Source organism: Gobio gobio (genome assembly GCF_949357685.1).
Source record: "Gobio gobio genome assembly, chromosome: 20".
Classification (NCBI taxonomy): Eukaryota; Metazoa; Chordata; class Actinopteri; order Cypriniformes; family Gobionidae; genus Gobio; species Gobio gobio.
The window spans coordinates 36019042-36035335 of NC_137113.1; positions in this window are offsets into that span (position 1 = coordinate 36019042).

Sequence of the window (16294 nt, forward strand, 5' to 3'; positions counted from 1 at the left end):
TCCCCTTGGGCTACTGAAATTACCACTCCATTGAACACAGGAGGTTTTACAGCGAATTGAAGTCTGTATCCTCTGTCTATCATGGTTAAAACCCAGGGATGAACTGCGCATGCGTGCCAGTTCTCCACCTGAGCAGCGAGTGAGCCCTTCCTGGCTTCGCTCTCTAGCGGTACTATGGAACCCTCTAGGCAAAGGGGGGGGGGGGGGGATAACACTCAGGTGAAGGAGTTGTATACATTTTTTGTGATATTCTTTTATTTTTATCCCACTCTGCGCCCTCAGCCCCTGGCCTGGATGCGACAGAGAAAATTTTATTTGTACTGGGATGCTTGTGTACTTTTGTCTTTCCTCCCTCAGGACAAACCTCGTAGGTGGAGGGAGAGACCATTCTTTGGGGGGTGCCCGAGCAACATGGGCCATTTTCCGGCGAACACTGGACTTTGAACTGTCCACACAAACGCATTGCACGTTTACATTCCTTCTCTGTTTCCCCGCGGGAGGGAGAAAGGAATCGTTTTGAAGGGTTGGGACAGAGAAACCCTGAATGCTGTCTCCAAACCCCTCTTGTTGCCAAACAAATGTCTCAGGTCGACCGTCTCTTCTTCTTCCCCTGAGGGGGGGCCGACCGGTGTTTCACTGCTGCGGCTGAGGCTTTGACTGAGGCCCCGCGTTTCCCGGCTGTTGTGGTGGAGCAGGACTGGAAGGTTGATATTCAGAGTGACCTCCTCTACCTGAAGGCCTGAAATTCGGATGGCTTGGGTGATAAGGGCGAGCTGCTGGCTTTTTGGGGAGACAGACCTCGAATGCTTCTCCCTCTTTTTTAGTAGGTCACATTGTTGACAAAAAACAGAGTTTTCCCTGGCAGCGAGGCTCCGGCTGACGGGGGCGCTGCCCTGCGACTTGGGTGCAAATGATACGCCACCGATGATGACGCCACCCTTTACATCCAGCCTCGAGAAGCCCTTGACAGGTACTCAGTGGGTAAAAGGCTTATCCCAAAACCTCTTCATTTCAGCCACACAAGCCGGGACGGCTGGGATAAGCTGCTTCGCTGGAGGGAGACGTGACGCAAGTCTCTTTCCATCATACAATTCTCTTACAGCTCCCTGACCTGCTGGTTGGGATGGCCAGTCGATTGACTGTCCGTCTGCACAGGGGAGAATGAGCTCTCATCCTGTGTGCTCGGCGGATGCGACTGCATCGGGGGAATAGCATCTTCATCGTCGTCATCCTCGTCCTCGAGGATGGTTGACAGAACTTCGTCATCGTCATCTTCCTCTCCCACTAACGGATCTCTGAACAGCGGGGGAAGGACGGGTGACACCTTCTCCATCATCTCACCCCACGAGCTGGAGGCCTGTGATGTACAATCCATCAGTTCCTCTCTGGGTTGAGTAGAGAGGCATGGATCCGATTTCCCATGAGTGTGTTTAGCTCTCAAACAAGAGATGCAGAAACCATGTGAATCCTTTGCAGAAATCCACATCCCGCAAGCACACGGATGAGGAGGACGGCCTTTTCCTCCAGGGCTCTCCGGTTCTTTTGCAGTGACCATGAAGACTGCACTCTCTTCGTATGGTAAGCCCACCACGACATGAAACTAACTTTAGTACGGAGCTGTGCTGCGATATAGAGCTATTTTCCTTCTTTTTGGTGCGCGGTGAGGTTCCAGAAACTTTGAAAATTAAATAAATAGAAACTTAAAGCTGAAAACTCGCCTTGACGCGTTAGTTATCTTGCTCTAAGTAGCAAGTCACTCGACAAACGTTAAGAATGTATTGCATTTGGGACGTTACCTTGTGGCTCCATCTGTAAACCGTTGAGCAATAATTCCCAAAGTCTGCTGAGAACAGCTTCCGAAATCTTCACGGGGAAGAGAGCGAGAATGACGAAATGGCAGGTTGCAACGGTTTGTATACAGGAAGACGGGACTCCTTGATCGCTGCTGCGATTGGTCTGCCATGGTTGGCAGACGTGGTGTTATTGGTGCTTCCGCGATCGGTCACGCCCTGAGGGGTTCCCACAGTGAGATACGAACAAATGCTTGAAAGAGAATCTTTTTTACTTAATGTCTCTTTTTTTCAGAGAGTATTGCTAATTGATACTGATCCAATCCCTCATGAATTTATCTTCATAGATGAGGCTGGGTTTAACCTGACTAAAGTAAGAAGAAGAGGGAGAAACATCATTGGCCACAAAGCTATTTTGGATGTCCCGGGACAACGTGGAGGCAACATCACAATGTGTGCTACAATCACGCAGAATGGGGTCCTCCATCGCCATGCCAACTTAGGTCCTTACAACATGATCCGCATTCTCACATTTTTAGTCAGACTTCACATTGTCTCAGCAGAAGAACAAATGGAGGCAGAGCAGATGAGATACATTGTCATCTGGGACAATGTATCTTTCCTCCGACCTGCTCTGTTCCAAAACTGGTTTCATGAGCATCCACAATTTTCACTCCAATACCTTGGTCTGTGCAAGGATGGATTCGCCATACAAGAAGATTCTTCGCCTGTGATGTGGAGGAAGTGCTATGGCCAGATCCAGCTAGACGAAGATATGATGCTTAGGTGTTTTTACCATTTAAAAAAGAAAGAAAAGTAAAATCATGCTTTTGTTTTGTCTCCACAAAAGTTTTTGTTCATGTACTATATTGTATTTAGATTTAGAAAATGCAACCTTTGAAAATTCATGAATGAATCAAATGATTTTACGAAATAAATATTTTCATCAATATGCAGTCTTGTGTGTACTGTTTGGTCAATATATACTTTACTCTAACAATATCTCTGAAAAAAATCTAACCCAGACTATATGATTAGAAAAGTAGAAATTTTACAAGTGTTTAAGTTTGAGAACAGTAGTGTGTAAATTAATCAAACAGAATCAGATTGTATGAACCTTGTGTGTTCCATACGGTGTGAAAATTTGGATTTGTTAAATTATTGTAAAATTTTGAAAGAAGTGTTTCATTTTGCAAAAGAACTGAGGTGTTCTGCTACTTGTGTGTGTGTATGTGTGAATTGTGTGTAGTGTTTTAACAAAATTTTAAAAATTGTGCTTAACCCTTAATCGTCCCTTGGGGTCCAGCTGACCCCACTGGAATTTTCCTCAATTTTTAAAAAGTGTTCCCTTCATCTCAGGGCCATGAGATTCTGTGACTTTTCCTAAATAATCTATCTAAACATGCACAAAAAATCTGGGCTTGATTTGGTTGTTCTAAAGGTGTGTAAATAAAAATACTGTTTAAGTCCCTCTGGGTCAGATTGACCCCACATTGAAAATGAATGGGAAAGTGTAAAAAATAAATTTCTTTCACTTTTTTTGTCAAAAAAAAAAATTACTAAATCCAGTATAAATCTGAAAATTTCCACATTTATATCAAGGTCTGGTCCTAGAGCATAAACACAAAGTAGAACGAACTTTCTATCTCATACAGACACACGTACACACGTACACACGTACACACACACACACACACACACACACACACACACACACACACACACACACACACACACACACACACACACACACACACACACACACACACACACACACACACACACACACACACACACACACACACACACGTGTGTGACTGCAACAGAGAGCATTTTTATAGAAACTGGCAAATAAAATAAACAAAACTGGCATAAATCTGAAAAAATTCCATACATAAATCAAGGACAAATACTAGAGCACAAATGCAACATGGAACAATCATGAGAAAGAGAGGGAAAAGGGCAAATAATAGAAAGATGAAAGGCAGCTTACAGTTTTTTCTGAATGCTTAAGCGCTAATCGTGATTCTTGTAGCACAATTTCTAAAACTATTAATACGTATAGCAAAACCACTCACTGAGTTTGCAAAACTAAAAGCACAAACACTGCTTTGCACTCAGTTTGCAATTTTGTAACACACACTTTGCAAAACTGTAGGCACAATTCACTGCACAACACTCTTTTTGCAGAACTTTAAACACAACTCACTGCTTACACTCAATTACCAAATTTCCAACACACTCCTAGCAAAATTATACACATGTATGGCTATCATTAACACTATTTTGCCAACTGTCTGGCACACTTTCACATGTGAAAACTGTTTTAGATAATTAGTTCACTTTGCAATCAGCCCATCAACAGGTAGCCCTTTTACAGGCAATGGAGGAGGCATGTGGAGATATTGACCAGGCATCATGTCAGGCCTGGATACAGCATTCAAGGAAATATTTTCACCGGTGCCTTGGACTGGAGGATATCGCATGCGATGTGGACGAAATTTTGTGGCCGGACCCAGAAAGACGACATGATGTAGGCTGATTGTTTTTTTGTTGTTGTTTTTTTTTTGTGAAATTACTATTTTGTGTTCTGACTTTGTCTTGGTTTTGATGAGTGTGAATAAACTGCAATACTTGAAGTTTGGATCCTTGTATGTTTACATGACACTATGACAAAAGTATGTCCTCAAATTGACATCTGTACACAGAGAAAGCAAAAGCCAGATGTGTTTTGTATTCATACCATCAGTGTGTAGTTGGCACATTGTGTGCTTAGTAGATGATGGCTTGTGTTTACTGTTTGATACGAAAACACCATTTTTACGAAGGTGTGAAGAGTTAATCTAGCTGTGTTTGCTTTTGCAAGAGAACTACAATGTTTTGATAATTGGGTGAAAGGTTTTCTTATTTGTGTGTAGAGTTTTGCAAAAATAGCCAATAGTTACAAAAAATTTGCTTAAGCATTCAGAAAAAACTGTAACTTTTGCATAACTTCCCTATGGACCTCTATTGGAGAATGTGGTCCTTGCACTCCTAAAGTTTTTCCACAAACCTACAGATGGCGGTATTCTATCCCTAACACATAGAGCAATGTCCAAAAACTATTTATATTTATTTAAGATCATCATTCAAGTGATTTTTTCATAAAAAAATAATTTTTAATGAGCCAATTTATGACATAGTTAAGTATTTTTGCAGTAAATAGGTAAAAACTACCAAATACCCACAAAAACACAGCATAAATGTATAGTTGAGAAGTAAATAAAAAAAATGACAAATAGTTTTCTATGTAAAAAAAATATATTTCCTTATGCAATCGCTCTGTAAAAGTTTGGGGTCTATCTGACCCAAAGGGACTCAAACGTAAACCCTACTTGAGGGACGATTAAGGGTTAAGAAATCGTAAAAAACTGTAAGATTATTGACAGAATGCTGTCGTTGTTTTTTTTCATGTATAAAAGTAAAAACAAACACAAACTGCATTCATCAAATGCCAGGACTCAAGGTTTCCCAGCAGAACATTACCCAGAGCATAACACTGCCTCCGCCGGCCTGCCTTCTTCCCATAGTGCATCCTGCTTCCATCTCTTCCCCAGAAGCTTTCACTCTCAAAAATAAAAGTACAAAATTGTGGCTGTCACTGCGGTGGTACCTTTAAGTCAGGGCAGGGGTAGGCAAGTTCAGTAGAGAGCCACCACAGTATAAAACTCATGGCTCCCAGCATGCATTGCAGAATTAAGTATCACCATTGTTGAGATTCATATGCTGATTCTTGATATCTGTGTGTGAATGTATTTAAAAATCTAAATTCAGAATGTCTGATCCGTGGCAAGAAAGTATTGTTGAATATTTTTTATTAATATTTTTAGTCAGTGATGAGTTTAGTCAAACATTTTTCTTCATGACATTTTTGTTTATGGCTTCTTTTAATTTGAACAGATTATGTGTTTTGTTAACATTGTAACAAAAAACACAAACTCACATAAAAAGCCACGAGTCAAATTGCCCAACTAAGAGAAACATTTTCAATAAAAAAAATCAAACAACTAAACCTCTGGTAATTATCAATAAGAGCTTCTATAGACTTGTTTTAGGGTTGGAGCCAAACTCTGCAGGACAGCGACTCACTAGGACCGAACTTCTGCTCTAAGTAGAAGAAAACAATGGTTTAATTGTACCCTAAGGACCAATTGTGTACCTTTAAAGGTACAGTTATACGTTTTGTTCCCCAAGGAATAAAATTGTACCTCCACTGTACCTTTTTTCTGAGAGTGTTCCATAAAGGGCGTCATGTTATTTACTATTTTATACTGTTTGTCATGCTGTGTATGTAATATGTATGTTGTACAGTATGTGTATATGCATGTGCTGTGAGCATGTGTTCTCTTTTTCTCCAAGTCTTTCTTTACAATTGCAAACAATCAATCAAGGGGTCATTTTACAGCTCAATGTCTACAGTATACAACATAAATAGAGGGATGCAGCAAAGGAAAGCACAGAATTCAAATGCCAAACAATACAATAAAGAATGCTGTCAGTTTCAGTACAGTAAAAAAAATAAAAAATCTGCATCCTCAGCCAAATTGCATTACAGTATTGGTGACCATATTTGCCATACTTAAGCAGTTTCTTAGTCTTCTGACAAAATACTTTATCTCCCTCCCCTATAGCCAGTTGTCTCTGAAAAATACCAAATGTAAGAAGTAGGCTTTGCTACAAATAAATTTGACAACTATGAGTTTGAGGGTGTACAACATGTGCTATAGTATTATATGTAAATAGAATAGTGAAACTTTTCTCATCTAAAGAACTGCTACTATGTACTGTAATTATACTGTATGTGTAAGTAATATAAAAACCCTGTAGAAAGGCCAACTTCCTTCATGGTCATTCCATGTAAAAGGACATGGTCAACTATAATGCTTTGTATATCATCAGGAACAAATGTCCTTTGACCCTGACCCCTTCACTTTTCTTTTCCCATCCTTTTCCATTTTTTGTCTCGCAATACTAGGATTCATTTTCCAAAGCACATAACGGCCCTAATTATATTACCCTGAGATTCTGATTGGTGTATCATCAGTTTTGCTACTTACAGTTTTTAAAATTGCTTACACACTAAAAGTCGTATGTGAGGCCCACTTAGGGAACCATTCACTCATGTACCTAATCTTCATACCAAGTCAGCAAAACTGCAAGCACATTATATGTTTTACACTCAGTTCACATTTGTAAAACAAACTTTTAGAAAAATGCTAAACACAGTTTTCTACATTAGAAAACACTGCCATTTACGTTTTTTCCAAAAATGCCTACACACAGTTTTTTAAACTATGGCTCACTTTCTCGGTAACACTTTATAATAACTGCATGCTATGAAGCATTAGTTAAGTATTAGTAAATAGTTAATTCATCATTTATAAAGTTATATACATTAATAGGCAGTTTATAAATACAGCTACAAATGCTTTATTCTTGATTTATAAACATATCTATAATGTGTTTAATAATTGTATTTTCATACTTTATAAAACATCAATGTATCATTTCTAAATTAAGTATTACATAATATATATATAAAAAACATTTATTTAAGAGTTGTCAATGGTTCATCAGATCATTTAGAAAGTGTAAGTAAAGGATTAATAAACTATTTAAATATACATTTATATATCTTATTATTTAGACATATAGTAATAGTTACTCAGTGTGTTAATAAATGCTTTATTAACATGTATTTCCACTGTAAATCATGATTAATCCAGGTAGTTATAAAACATCTAGTAGTTGTCATTTAACTATTTTTGTGAGCTCATCTAAAGTGGGGACTATTTATGCCTCGTAAAGCTTTTACAAAGGAGATTTAAAGGCTCAGTTCTCTTCTGAACAGAAAAAGGAAACAAATACAATACAGGAGGGATATAGCACATATAAATATTTATTTCAAAATGCAAAAATGGAGACTACACAACTAGTCACGTAATATAAAATTAAAATTAAACCTCTTTAATGTCATAGAATATATTATTCCTGTAGATCACCAGAAACCATAACTACAGTCGAATGAAACTAAGCTTCTCCAATCTGATATACAAATACATTTCTATAAAGTAAGTGTAAACTTTGCTGAATAAAAATGTACCAGTGGATTACACTGGATTACAGGAGTGCCAATCTACAACAAATAACATTTTGATAAAACAATAATAATATAATAAAATATTTTGCAGTGTCAAAGCAGTACTAACTTTAAAACATTAGAGAACAGCAGAGCAAAAGAGAACTGAGCCTTTAAATCTCCTTTGTAAAAGCTTTACGAGGCATAAATAGTCCCCACTTTAGATGAGCTCACAAAATAGTTAACTGACAACTAGTATATAACTGTTTTATAACTACCTGAATTAATCATGAATTACAGTAGGAATACATGTTAATAAAGCATTTATTAACACGCTGAGTAACGATTACTATGTCTAAATAATAAGATGTATAAATGTACATTTAAATAGTTTATTAATCCTTTACTTACACTTTCTAAAGGATCTGATGAACCACTGACAACTTCTAAATAACTGGTTTGTAAATAATGTTATTGTTAATTTAGAAATTATAAATTGATAATTTATAAAGTATGAAAATACAATTATTAAACACATTATAGATATGTTTATAAATCAAGAATAAAGCATGTATAGCTGTATTTATAAACTGCCTATTAATGTCTATTAATGCTTTATAAATGATGAATTAACTATTTACTAATGCTTAACTAATGCTTCATACCGTGTAGTTATTATAAAGTGTTACCTAAATATCTGCTAAGATAGTAATACACACAACACAGGAAATGCACATTTCCTAATTGTTAACCCAGCTATCTGTCACGGAACAGAAGGGCACAGACAAGCAGGTAAGTATAAGTGTTCTTTATTAAGTGTAGAGTGGGGTTGTAGCGAGAACCAGGCAATGGAAGTAGATTGTGACTTGTAGAAGGGTAATGGTGACTTAGCTGGTGTAGACTCAAGAGTGTGGTATCTTGCAGTTGATGGAGAACTCAATGAGTGAATATCAGTAATCAGACTGATGGATAAGATAGGTGACAAGACGGGATGATCATGGGTAAGTAGAGATGTAAGGGGTCTGTAGAATCAGCGTGTACTGAGACGAGACCAGACAAAGAGTGAATGGTGAATGAGTGCATATATAGTGAGAGTCTCTGATGAGGTGCAGCAAATCAGTATTCTGGTAAATGTGAACGAGTGGGTGGGTCATGGTTATTAGGTGATGTTTGGGGCTGTAACGGTGTGACAGTACCCCCTCCTCCCAGGCAGCAGGTCAATAGCACAGTCCCGTGGTTCTCAATGGAGGTGGAGTTCAACGGCAGATAGGAGGAACTGGCAAGATTATGGCAGTTCTTTCGAACCGGAGGTTTGGAAACAGGGTACAGACAGTTCTGTAAGCAGGCATCACTCCATTATAGAATCTCTCCAGAGTTCCAATTGATGGTGGGTTCGTGTTGAGTCATCCAGGGGCGTCCCAGGATGATGTCGGTGGTTGAACCTTCCAGCACCATGAACAAGATTTTCTCCTCATGCAGGCAGCCAGCCAACTTCGGAGCATGACGGTGTGGGATAAGTGACAAACACAACCACGACCCAGCGGCTTGCCAAGAATGGTGTGGATGGTTAACTCTTGTGGATAGCTTTTCCTCTGGAGATTGAGTCTTTGGAGAAGTTGATGCGAGATGAAATTTCCGGCGGAGCCAGAGTCGAGTAAGAGGTGCAACTTGAGGTAGATATTTAAGAGTACTCACTGATGGGTTTGGTGGTCGTATCAGGCTGTTCATGATCATATGCCCTTCTCCTCCACAATAGAGACAAAGGCAGTTGAGTAGTCTTCTTTGTCGCTCCGTGTGGGACAGATGATGGGAATCTACCTGCATGGGTTCTGTGCTGGAAGAGCGACAGATGGATCGGTGGGCGGAGGATGCTATGCAGGTGGATCCAGATCTCAGGCGGATAGACGTTGTGAGATGCGTACAGCTGTATGAATGAAGGTCTCCAGGCTTCGTCGTAGGTGACCATCTTGTGACGTACTTCGAGATTTAGTCCTTGGCGGAAAGTGGTGAGTAGAGCCGTTTCATTCCAGCCACTTGATGTGGCCAGCATGCGGAACTGTAGAGAATAGGTGTGGATAGATAAATTACCTTGACGAAGGTTGAATAACTTATCATGAACGGACAAGCTGGAAGCAGTTTGGCTGAAAACTTCCTTCAAGTGGCTGGTGAAGGTTGTTATTGAGCTTGTAACCGGGCCACCGGACTGCCAGATGGATTGTGCCCAATGAAGAGCTGGCCCCAATAACAGGGAAATCATGAAAGCAATACGTGCCCATTTGGTGGGGAAAAGCTGTGGTTGCATCTCAAAGTATAGCGAACACTGCAGAAAAAAATCCACCTCAATGGTGAATGCCGTTGGTCGGGCCATGGGACAGGCAGAGGCAGGTGGAGAAGAAGCGATAGGTGCTGGGTTGATGAGTTCCATAATGGGAGCGGGATGATGTTCCTCGCTGGGTTCAAGCGGACTCTGCATTGGTGGTCTGGTCTTCTGTCACAGAACAGAAGGGCACACACAAACATGTAAGTATAAGTGCTCTTTATTAAGTGTAGAGTGGGGTTGAAGTTGTTCAAGTTGTATTTTAACTGTTCAAGAGGGAAATGGCCTGTAGGAAGAAACTGTTCCTGTGCCTAGATGTTCTAGTGGTCTCGAGTCGCCGTCCTGATGGTAACAGTTCAAACAGGAGGTGTCCAGGGTGGAGAGTGGAGTCTGTGATGATTTTACCTGCTCTCTTCCTCTCTCTGGGGAGGAATCCTTTCTGCAGTCCGGATTGTGCGTTGTAGTCTCCTGATGTCAGATTTGGTAGCTGAACCAAACCAGTCAGTGATGGAAGTGCATAAAACAGACTCAATGACAGCCGAGTAGAACTGAATCAGCAGCTCCTGTGGGAGATTGAACTTCCTCAGCTGACGAAGGAAGTACAGTCTCTGCTGGGCCTTTTTCACAATGGAGTCAATGTGATTGTCCCACTTCAGGTCCTGAGAGATGGTAGTGCCCAGGAACCTGAATGACTCCACTGCTTCCACAGTCGTGTTCATGATAGAGAGTGGGGGGAGAGCTGGGCTGTTCCTCCTGAAGTCCACTATCATCTCCACCGTTTTGAGCGAGTTGAGCTCAAGGTTGTTATAACTGCACCAGACAGCCAGCTGTTCAACCTCCAGTCTGTAAGCAGACTCATCACCGTTTTGGATGAGGCCGATGACAGTGGTGTCGTCTGCAAATTTCAGGAGCTTGACAGAGGGGTCTTTAGAAGTGCAGTCATTGGTGTACAGGGAGAAGAGCAGTGGGGAGAGAACACACCCCTGGGGGGCGCCAGTGCTGGTAGTGAGAGTCCTGGATGTGAGTTTCCCCAGTCTCACGAGCTGTTGTCGGTCTGTCAGGAAGCTGGAGATCCACTGACAGATTGAGGATGGCATGTGAGCTGGGTCAGTTTAGCTGAGAGAAGATCAGGCATGATGGTATTGAAGGCCGAACTGAAGTCCACAAATAAGATCCTTGCATAAGTCCCAGGTCTGTTGAGATGTTGCAGGATATAATGCAGTCCCATGTTGACTGAATCATCCACAGACCTGTTTGCTCTGTAGGCAAATTGAAGAGGATCCAGCAAGGGTCCAGTGATGTCCTTCAGGTGGGCCAGAACCAGTCTTTCAATCGACTTCATGACCACAGACGTGAGAGCGACAGGTCTGTAGTCATTAAGTCCAGTGATTTTGGGTTTTTTGAGGACGGGAATGATAGTGGAGCGTTTGAAGCAACAGGGAACAGGTGCAGTACATACAGTATACAACTAATTGACCTTACAACTGTAAGTTGTGATTACTATACTTTTTTACATAATTGCAAAATTTGTTTACTTTGTTACAATATACTTTTTCGGTAACTGCATGCTTTGGATTCTGTGATCATAAGCTGGCTGTCATTACTTGGTGGCCCATTCTAATTGGAGATCCTGGAGAGAGTAGAAAGCCCCATACTGTACCTTTTAAGTCCGTTTTGTACTTAAAGGGTCACTTCAGTGGTTTAGCATTAGGCTTTGTATCAGTAGAAACCCGGTAGTATATTCAAATTATGGTACTTTGCCCCCTCATATCCCCCTGAGATGAGAGAATTATGCATTTTATTTCTGGAAAAATTTCTCCGATGACGCAAATATTGTCATTTTGCGTCATCGGAGGATTTTTTGGCCAGAGGCAAAAACTACAGCCACTAGATGGAGCTGTTCCGCATGTTATCAACCCACCCATAGGGGAGAGATCTCATGCACAGAATGTAAGACACAGGCGGCCACACGGACAATAACGGAGCGCGGTGCAGAGTAAAGTGAGTGTTTCAACTTTTCAATGAATTCCTGTGATAGTTTAGCTTCCATATGCGATCTAAAAACGTGCCAGACTGGCGCTTACCTCAGCTCTCCTCAGCTCTGCTCAGCTCGAATGAAATCTGACACTGCTGTGTCTGTGACGTGACTTTCGTTCGGCTCACTCACACTTTATTGAAAAGACACGTTCAGTTTTTAATTGTAGTGTTTATTCTCTAACTGAACGAAATGATTGTATTACTATGAAGATCAAAACGACGGTGTATGGAGTGGGCTCGTAGGGCAGCGAAGCAAGTGCATTCTGGGAGTTGTTGTCTTTCATCCACATGAGACAAAAATACATTTTCTGTCTTTTCTCAGTCTAGAAGGCACCAAATTCAAAAATAATTTCACATTTCTACTGCATAAATGACCCAGTTTAAATACAAAGCTTAATGCTAAATCACTGAAGTTACCCTTTAAATATTTTCTTTTAGTTGTAACCCTAGGTAGATTGATGCTAGTTTTTTTGTACTTTCTAATTTGGAGATAGCAGGGATGTGGGTTCCAGTTTCTTTTTTCTTACCATTTTCTCATGTTTTTTAGGGAGATTTTTGTTGTTTATTTTAACCTTTTGAATCTAATCTTTTTAGATATCTCACTGTAAATATCTCATTTTTTTTGAGTGAGCGTCTTCTGGGTACAGAGGTCAAGTCTTTGCAATTTTTTAATCATTTATTTATTAATTTTTTTACTTTGTTATTTCTCCCCAAACCCTAGGTGAGGATGTAACAGTACAATATGAGGTTGTTTGGATCATAATTAAAAATGCTAGGAAATGTACATTTCCAAAAGTGTCCCACTCTGCTTTTCAAGATGCACATGGAAATATGTATTTTCCTTGAGCCATCAAAACCAGAAAGAACAATTATATGAAATTATACTGATAATATGAAATTCAGTAAATATAAGAATATAAATAAAAATATAAGTAATGTCATGCAATGTCAAGCAACATACGTATACTAATGATAAAGCATGCACATTGCAGAACTTATAATAATGCATAGAATGTTTTGTGCTGCGTCTAAAATCAAATACTTATGTATACCTTAGTATGAAAAAACAGTACGCCAACAGAGTAGTATGTCAAAACAGTAAGCGAAAAGTCCCCGGATGATCTACTACTGCTGGCAAGATTCTGAAGTACGCATTCGATGGACACTTTACTATCCCATGAGGCCACAGGTGAGGATTTATGAAAGGAGGTGAAGCAACTGACGCTGGTAGGACACGTGATAATGACAACATGGCGGATGTAGTACGTCCGGATTACATTCATTCTACACACATTCATACTATATAGAACATACTTTTTTAACGGTCACAAAGTAAGTTCAAATTCAAATGTAGTACCTACTCAGAGAGTACGTGATTTCCGCCGCGCCATTTGGTTACATTTTTGTAAAGCTCAAATGTTGTTCCTGGTGTTCAGAAATACACTAAATCTTTGTTTTTGTTTTTAAACTAGTAAACATTACGATTAAAAGACACATTGAGGAAACATTTTTTTTGCTTTTAATTAATTTTTTTAAAGTATTATTTCTACCGAAAACCTCTCATATCTTTCATATCTAATGTATCCCTTCTACAACCATTCTTCCATTGTACAAACAATCTGCTGGAGTGTAAAAAGGAAGTAAAGACTATTTGATCCTGCTGCCCTTTCAGCATAAGGGGAACACTTTCCCATGATGGTTTCAGAAAGGCAAACAAAGAAATGGCAGGGTGGAGCTCACGTTCCTAAAGGTTACTGAGATGCCTCATGCATGTTGTAAAATGCTTAGGTGATTAGCCTTACCCTAACCTAACCCTATAGGAACGAGAAAAAATGCATTCAATATTTTAGATAAACATGTTAACATGCAATAAGGAGTATGCTGTAATGGAATTGACTGCATGGAATGAGCATGGAAATCCTGTAAAAGTTCCTTTGCATAGATATTTTCTGTGTTTATGTATTTAAAAAATACAGTGAGTTACACACTGAATGTTTGAATCTTTATTGCAAGGTTTTCTTCTATTTTTAGATTATTCTCCACATCTGGTAAAAGAAATACAGTTCACTTTAAATGTTGCCTTCAGAATGCTAACACTCCATGAGTCTTCACAGAACACTGTATTCATCTACTTGTTTAGAAAAACATGCAACACAGACTCATAGATGGATCTTGACATGTCCCTGCTGCGGTCAGGAACCTCCTGTTATTTTAGCTGTCAGTCTGGATAAAACTCATGTTTCTACTCACAACCGCCATGACAAGAACTGACCACTCCCTTTTTTTCAATATATGTTTTATTATTTATTTGTTACATTTTCCTGTTCTAATAGCAACACCCACTTCGAAGAGCCTTTGTTTTAGTGAAGTAGTGAAGTCAGTCACATTCTCCAGGCTGCACATAAGAATAATTCCACATACATAAAAGAAAGCTTGGGGCTCCCTCTCTTGGTCATAAGGAAAACTTACATCTTATTAAAAAACAGTCATTAATCTTTAAGTCATTTAAAGTGTAATAGTAATTACTGTTAATACCTTCTCTTAGAATCTATGCTCAAACTACTTTTGATTTTAAGTAATTTTAAAAAGGTACCTGCTGAATTACAATATACTCACATTATAGCAATGCCTTCCCATTTTTATATTCTAACTGTGCTTATTTCAATCTGTATAAGTAGAAGTAGAAGGGACACTAAAATGCTACTTTTATACCATTGTCCTGCTTTCTCTCAGTTATTCAGCAATCTTACATCATGAACTTTAGGGAAACCATTCTACAGAAACCAGTATGCATATTGTATTTAACAAGTTGCACAATAACATATAGGAACAATAGATATTTTCTAATTTTCCAAAAATGTAATTATATATTTGTCAAAGCACATTTAGTCTTTTCATTGAAATTGTTTTTCCTTATTTTAGTTTACCAAGCCAAAATTTAGTGGGTCCCACATTGCTGCAGCAAAGCCCAACCTAAGTATGGCTAGGAAACCATCTCAGGTTGTTGACAAGCCCAGCGCAGCAGTGTCCAGTGGTCCCATTACAAGCACCACTGTCTCTGTAAGTGCATAAGGAAAACTTACATCTTATTAAAAAACAGTCATTAATCTGTGTAAATTCAATAATATACTTAATAAGCAAATATAATTAAGACATGTTAAGTCATTTTTATTTGTATAGCGCTTTTTCAAAGAACTCTGCAGAAAATTGTGCCTTGGGGCCAAATTTACTAACAGCTAAGACCCCTCGGCCACGCTACCCCACTGTGTCTCCTTTTGGGGGCCTTTTTCTGCCCATTTTATCAGAAAAAGAGAAAACTTTGGGTGCGGACCTTCATTGAGAGGCTCTGAACTCTGTGAAGTTTAGATTAGATTAGATTCAACTTTACTGTCATTACACAAGTACAGGTGGGATTTTCGTCAGTATGTGGCACTGTAGATTGCCGTGAAACTTCAGGTTTACGACTGTGCACGGCAATTTGCAGGCAACACCGAAAACTACCGTAAATTGACGGAAATTGACGTGGGTGTCTGAAAGCCTATTTGTTCAGCGCTGAGGTTTTCTAAGTGCGTTTGAACGCTCCATCACGTGAACTGCGCCTGGACAGGAAATACAGCGCGCTGCTCAGACGGTTTGTGTTCAGGGATGATGAGAGAAGATTCAGAGACCCTTTTCTTTAATTAGTGTGCGTTCTATGAAAAGCAAGTAAGTTCCTACTACTGTTGCATGTTTGTACTGCGTTGGGATGAATATTGTGAAATGTATGTATGTTCACGCGAACTAGTTTTATTTGTTGAACTGCGTGACTAATTAGTGTAGTCATGATGTCAGATCGTGTTGTTGATCGCGCAACATGTTTGCTGTATGCAATAATTAGCCCTCTATATGTCGATTTAGACCTTATTCATGTTAGTTATTTAGAAATATGCTTCTGTGTTCGAGTACAGTGCATTTACTGTTTATTTTGTGCTACCTGCATCGAGTGTTATAGTGATACAGTGTCAGTCTGCATAGCCACTTAAAGGTGCAGCA